Here is a 7,193-nt window from a genome sequence, read left to right as displayed (position 1 = left end):
CTCACTTCTTTTTGCTGCGCGAAATTCATACATTTCAAGGCATTTATTCATTTCTGTGATAACAATAGCGACTCACATGAAAGATAAGTACCACTTCCTTGAACATTTTACTTTATGCTAAGAACGAATAAAAAGATTTTTGATTTGATTTACAAAAAGCGATTCAATCGCACGATAACAAAAATTTCAAGATTTCAAAAAAAAAAAATCGATTTATATATATTTCTAGAATATTTCTTTTACAGAAAATAAAAGATTTTTTATTTGATTTACAAAGATTTCAAGATTTCAAAGATTACTAAGATTTCAAGATTACAAAGATTTCAAAATTACAAAGACTGCGAGATTTCTAAATTATAGAAAACTGAGAAAAATCAATTTTTATATTTCTCTAGAATATTTCTTTTGCAGAGAATAAAAAGATTTTTGATTTGATTTACAAAACGCTATAGAATCGCAGAATTACAAAGATTTCAGAGTTACCATGTATTAGAATTTCTCTTGAATATTTATTTTGATTCAAATGATATGATATTATGAGAATGAAAGAATGAATGAAACAGATGACATAAATGAAAGAATGAATGAAAGAGATGACATAAATGAAAAGATGAATGAGTGAATAAAGAAACGCGAACATTTTGCAGAAACAAAGAGACGCGAAAATTTCGCAGAAACGCGAATAAAATTTCGCAGATAGGGGCGAACCTTTATGGCGTACACCCTAGTTTGCGAATAAAATTTTGCAAGAGGCAAATATAAGACCTAAAGTACTTCATATAAGGGGGTACTTTGGGGTCAATAAATCCCATCCGGGAGAGGCACCTTGGATTCTCAGCTTAAGCATATGACTTAGGTTGGGCGACTAAGGTAATAAGGACTCTCCCAAGGAGTGCAGAATCTGATCAAGGCGCCGAGGTACACGGTTGAGTCAAGAGTGCCATGGGCGTTTGAAGCGTCATTGCCATTCTTGACAAGTCTTGGCTTATACTGCACTCGGCCCGAAGAAAACCCCACTTAGGGTGCAGTCTCGTAACCATAAGCCCTATAGGTAAAAAGGACAAGAGGCTGCGAAAACAACTGGTTTTTGTTAAGACCGGATGGGAGGAGCTAACCTTGTATGGTAGAAGTACGCCTCCGTGAAGGGGCAACCAGGGGGGAGATAAGGGCGGCACCCTCCATTAGGGAGCGATAAGTGTCTTAAGACGCAAATGTCATGAGGATTTTTACTCGCAAGGGTATTAAGGCTTGTCATATTTGTGCGACAATCCTGAAGAGGGAATAATACTAGAGAAAAAAATAAGACGAGATCAATGGGTTTTTGCATGAAAGTGCAAAGACGTCCTGCGATTTCGTCGCAAGACTGCAATGTCATGGGGCTTTATTTTCGCAAGAATATTTAGGAATGTCATATTGTCGCAATAATCCTGAAGAGGCAATAATACAAAAGAAAAAGTTAAGGCAAGATCAATGGGTTTTTGCATGAAAGTGCAAAGACGTCCTGCGATTTTGTCGCAATGACAAGAGGTGGCAAAATAAGACCTTTAACTAGGAAGACAAAATAAGACCACATAAGAAAATATGAAAAAGAGCTAATGAGATTGCAAAAATGATTATATGTAATCAAATAAGCTTGCGAATATGTACATGAAAATGAAACTGAGGCATTGAAAATGCCGCAGACTTGATACTATGATCATACTATTATGAGATACTAATAGTGCAGGAAAGAGGAAAGATGAAACACAAGTAAGAACTTGTGAAGAACAATAACTACACGAAGAGGAATGCATACACTAAAGAAAAAGCCAGAGAAATTAAGAATGGAAGCAATTTAAATCTACAACAATTTTAGACGGCAAAATGAGCTAAGTAATACAAACATTGTCTATATTTAGTTGCAGGAAATCCTACAACACACCCCTTGTACTATAATGACTATAATTTCTAGATCTAAGCTTATTTGATATGAAAATAAAGATAAAGATAATGAAAATAGAAAATAAGACACAAGATTTACGTGGTTCGATCAATTTGATCTACATCCACGGGGTTAGGTTTCACTATGATCATTGAATTACATATGAATTACATTGAGACTCCATTAATGAGTATTTGGAGCTCTCTCTCTCTGGTTTTTGGGAAAGAATAAGAAGATAATAATAATACCAGTTAATTTTTGCTCTCCTACCTTTCTCTTTATATAGGATGTTTCCTAGTGGATGACAGCTCATATTTCCTTTTATTTCATATTTCCTTTTCTTTCCTATTTCCTTTTATTTCCTATTTCTTTTTATTTACTATCATCCGTGCGACATTATCGCACAGCCTTTTATGAATCTCGCACACTTACAAATACTTGTGCGATATTTGGATCCTACATCTTGCCTCTTTTTTCTTGAATATTGCTTGAAGAGCAATCTTTAAGGAAAAATCCGTCTTGTTGAAGTTGTTGGAGTAGTCTTTAATCTTTATTGATGAAGGAACAAGCGAAAGAATACTGGATTTGAAAAGTACGTACTTGCCTCTATTCTTTTGTGAAGTTCCGGAGCGTTGCGAAGTAAATAATAAGTATCAACCCTTGAAGTATAAGAAGTATGAAGTATGAAGTATCCTTTGAGAAGTATAAGAAGTATTCGTCCTTGAATGAGAATAATAAGTATTGCCTCTATTTGTGCGAAATTATTACTCCATTTTTGGCGAAGATTTTTGTTGTTCATTAGTGAACGTCCACTTTGGAAATGATTCTTGCCGAGGAGATAAAGAACATAAATGTTTTCTTGGTAATCCATAGTTGCCTCTGTTCTTTATCTATGAGGGTAGAATCCTTGAGTAAATGTTGAATGTGCGAATTATTTCTTCATTCTTATCTTGCCTCTATCTCATGTGTTGTGCTCATGCGATAGTATAATCTCTTCAAGTTGCTTATAATTGTGTGAAATAATTGAGCGAAATAATCATATCGTTCGGAATAATCACATTCTGCAAAATTCTGACACATTTGACAAAATTTTGAATCATTCTGCTAAATTCTGAATCATTATACGAAATTCTGAATAATCCTGCGAAATTCTGAACAATTCTGTTAAATTCTGAATAATTCTGCGAAAATCTGAATAACTCTGTGAAATTCTGAACAATTCTGCGAAATTCTGAATAATTCTGCGAAATTCTGAATAATTCTCTGCGAAATTCTGAACAATTCTGAGAAATTCTGAATAATTCTGAGAAATTCTGAACAATTCTGCGAAATTCTGCGAAATTCTGAATAGTTCTTCGAAAATCTGAATAGTTCTGCGAAATTCTGAATAATTCTGCGAATCTAATGCTTATGTTATGAAATGTGTATGCGATGTTTATGCCATGAAATGCTTGTGCAATGCTTTTATGGTGCGCGTATGATGCTTGTATGATGAGAATGCTTATCTATTGCAATGTATAGTTAATATTTGTGTTACTTAGCTCATTTTGCCGTCTAAAATTGATGTAGCTTTAAATTGCTTCCATTCTTCATTTCTCTGGCTTTTTCTTTAGTGTATGCATTCCTCTTCGTAAAGTTATTGTTCCTCACAAGTTCTTACTTGTGTTTCATCTTTCCTCTTTCCTGCACTATCAGTATCTCACAACAGTATGATCATAATATCAAGTCTGCGGCATTTTCACTGGCTCAGTTTCATTTCCATGTACATATTCGCAAGATTGTTTGCTTACATATAATCATTCTCGCAAGCTTACTTGCTTACTCATTTTCTTATGTGGTCTTATTTTGCCTTCCTAGTTAAAGGTCTTATTTTGCCACCTCTTGTCATTGCGACAAAATCGCAGGACGTCTTTGCACTTTCATGCAAAAACCCATTGATCTTGACTTAACTTTTTCTTTTGTATTATTGCCTCTTCAGGATTGTTGCGACAATATGACAGGCCTAAATATTCTTGCGAAAATAAAGCCCCATGACATTGACGTCTTGCGACGAAATCGCAGGACGTCTTCACACTTTCATGTAATGACCCATTGATCTCGTCTTATCTTTTTCTCTAGTATTATTGCCTCTTCAGGATTTTCGCACAAATATGACAAGCCTTAATACCCTTGCGAGTAAAAAGTCTCATGACATTTGCGTCTTAAGACACTTATCAGCTCCCTAATGGAGGGTGCCGCCCTTATCTTCCCCCTGGTTGCCCCTTCAAGGAGGCGTACTTATACCATACAAGGTTAGCTCCTCCCATCCAGTCTTAACAACAACCAGTTTTTTTCGTAGACTCTTATCCCTTTTTCCTATATGGCTTATGGTTACGAGACTACACCCTATCTAAGTGGAGTTTTCTTCGGGCCGACTGCATTATAAGCCAAGACTTGTCAAGAATGGCAAGGACGCTTCAAACTCCCCCGACACTCTTGACTCAACCGTGTACCTCGGCGCCTTAATCAGATTATGCACTCCTTTGGAGAGTCCTTATTACCTTAGTCGCCCAACCTAAGTCATATGCTTAAGCTGAGAATCCAAGGTGCCTCTCCCGGATGGGCTTTATTGACCCCAAATCTCCATGACTCGGGTTCCGGGGGCGGTGTAACCTTTCCCTGAGCCATGCAACATGTACCCCCTTATATGACGCACTTTAGGTCTCACATTTGCCTCTTGCGAAATTTTATTCGCGAACTAGGGTGTACTCCATAAAGGTTCGCCCCTATTTGCGAAATTTTATTCGCGTTTCTTTGTTCTTTTATTCTTTCATTAATTCTTTCATTCTCATAATATCATATCATTTGAAGCAAAGTAAATATTCAAGAGAAATTCTAATACATTATAATTCTGAAATCTTTGTAATTATGAAATCTTTGTAATTCTGCGATTGTTTCGCATTTTGTAAATCAAATCAAAAATCTTTTTATTCGTTCTTAGTATAAAGTAAAATGTTCAAAGAAGTGGTACTTATCTTTCATGTGAGTCGCTGTTGTTGTCAAAGAATTGAATAAATTCCTTGAAATGTATGAATTTCGCGCAGCAAAAAGAAGTGTCAGAAGTGAGATTTGAACCCTTGATCTGCTTCTTGGGTTTTCTCGCACCATACCAACTGTGCTAAGCCTCTTTTGCGAAATAATCAAAGTTCTTGCGAAGTAATAAAATTCCAACTGTGTAAGAGGAAATTCTGTATAAATTTCGCATAATAAAAATAAACATGCGATCAGCAAGAATTGATCCTGCGACCTGCTGATTGCATTCATGCCTCTTGACCAACTGTGCTAACCCTCTCTTGCGAAATAATCAAACACGGGGTTAGTCCACGAGTGAGTTGGAGGGAGTTTAATGTATTTTGAATCTTGGGGATTTTGAGGGAGTGTAAGAGAGTATAGGGAGTTTGAGAGAGTTTGGTGTGTTGAGTGTAGGGAGTTTGAGAGACTCTCCCAAAATCTCTACTTTTTTGAGAGATTTGGAGTGAGGCAAAAATAAACTATAAACTCCCTAGAACTCCCCCAAAAAAACAAACTCCCTATCATTCTAATTTTTACCACTAACAGGGAGATTAAGATTTTCTTTCAAACTCCCCCCATGACTAAAAGGGTTTTTTAGGGAGTTTGGGAGACTCTTCTAAACTCTCCCACGACTAACGGGGATTTTGAGAGACTCCCTTGAACTCCCTCACGACTAACGGGAAAAACACAACTACACCCAACTCCCCCAACTTCCTTGAGGAATCAAATATCAACTCTGCAAAATGAATATTTGCGAAGCAAAAATTATTTGGTCGTAGGGAGAATCGAACCCATGTCCTCTAGTTTGCATACTCCTTCTCTGACCATCTGCGCTACTTGTTGCTTGCGAAAGAAATACACAATGATGTACTTTATTCCATTTCTTCGCCTTTAGGATTTCAAAAATGTGGGAAAAATTAAGCTTGATGAGGGATTCGAACTCGAGTCTTACAACTCACTCTAGCGAAGCTTGACCAACTGTGCTACCTCTTGTTTGAGAACTAATGAAACAATATTGCGAAATCATTCATTTTTTCTCTATCTGTAAAAAGAAGAAAACTATGCTCGCAGGGAAGATCGATCTTGCGACCACGAACGTACATATTGTTCTCTTGACCAACTGTTCAAGAATCTCTTTGTGAAATAAACACACAATGTTTTTCTCTTATTCTTTTATTCTCCCATGCAAATGAGAAGAAAATGAAAAATATGTGTCTCTGCGAAATTCGAACCCGTGACCTATCGCTTACTCGCTCCAGCTCAAACCATGTGTGCGAATTTCTGTTTGTGATAGAAACTGCAGCATCTGCCTCTTATATTTTCTTCGTCCTTCCTTAACTTCTTTCACATTTACCTTCTTCTCCTGAACATGAAAATCTTCCACTGAAACTTCCATTTTCTCCTTAAATTTCACCACAACAACTAATTTTTTCTCTCACTTTTTTCATGTCTTTGAATTGTTGATGATGTTTACTCCTTAAAAGTGTGATTTCTTCCACAAAATTTCCATTTTTGAACCTAAATTTTGTAAATCTAGAAAAATATGAACAGTGGCTAATCTTCATGAAAATTTCTTGAATCAACAAGTTACAGGAAGGATAAATCCTTTCCCTGTTTCTAGTGCCATTATGTAGTTGCAGGAAATCCTACAACACACCCCTTGTATTATCATGACTATAATTTCTAGATCTAAGCTTATTTGATATGAAAATAAAGATAAATATAATGAAAATAGAAAATAAGACACAAGATTTACGTGGTTCGATCAATTTGATCCACATCCACGGGGTTAGGTTTCACTATGATCATTGAATTACATATGAATTACATTGAGAATCCATTAATGAGTATTTGGAGCTCTCTCTCTCTTTGTTTTTTCGGAAACAATAAGAAGATAATAATAATACCAGTTATTTTTCTCTCTCCTACCTTTCTCTTTATATAGGATGCTACCTAGTGGATGACAACTCATATTTCCTTTTATTTCATATTTCCTTTTATTTCCTATTTCCTTTTATTTCCTATTTCTTTTTATTTCCTATCCTCCATGCGACATTATCGCACAACCTTTTATGAATCTCGCGCACTTACAAATACTTGTGCGATATTTGGATCCTACACTATACATTGCAATAGATAAGCATTCTCATATACAAGCATTACACTCGCATCATCAAAGCATCACATAAGCATTTCATGGCATAAAAATCGCATACACATT

This window comes from Papaver somniferum, chromosome 2 (genome assembly GCF_003573695.1).
Source record: "Papaver somniferum cultivar HN1 chromosome 2, ASM357369v1, whole genome shotgun sequence".
NCBI classification, from domain to species: domain Eukaryota; kingdom Viridiplantae; phylum Streptophyta; class Magnoliopsida; order Ranunculales; family Papaveraceae; genus Papaver; species Papaver somniferum.
The sequence above is the reverse complement of the archived record's forward strand: the minus strand, read 5'-3'. Positions refer to the sequence as shown.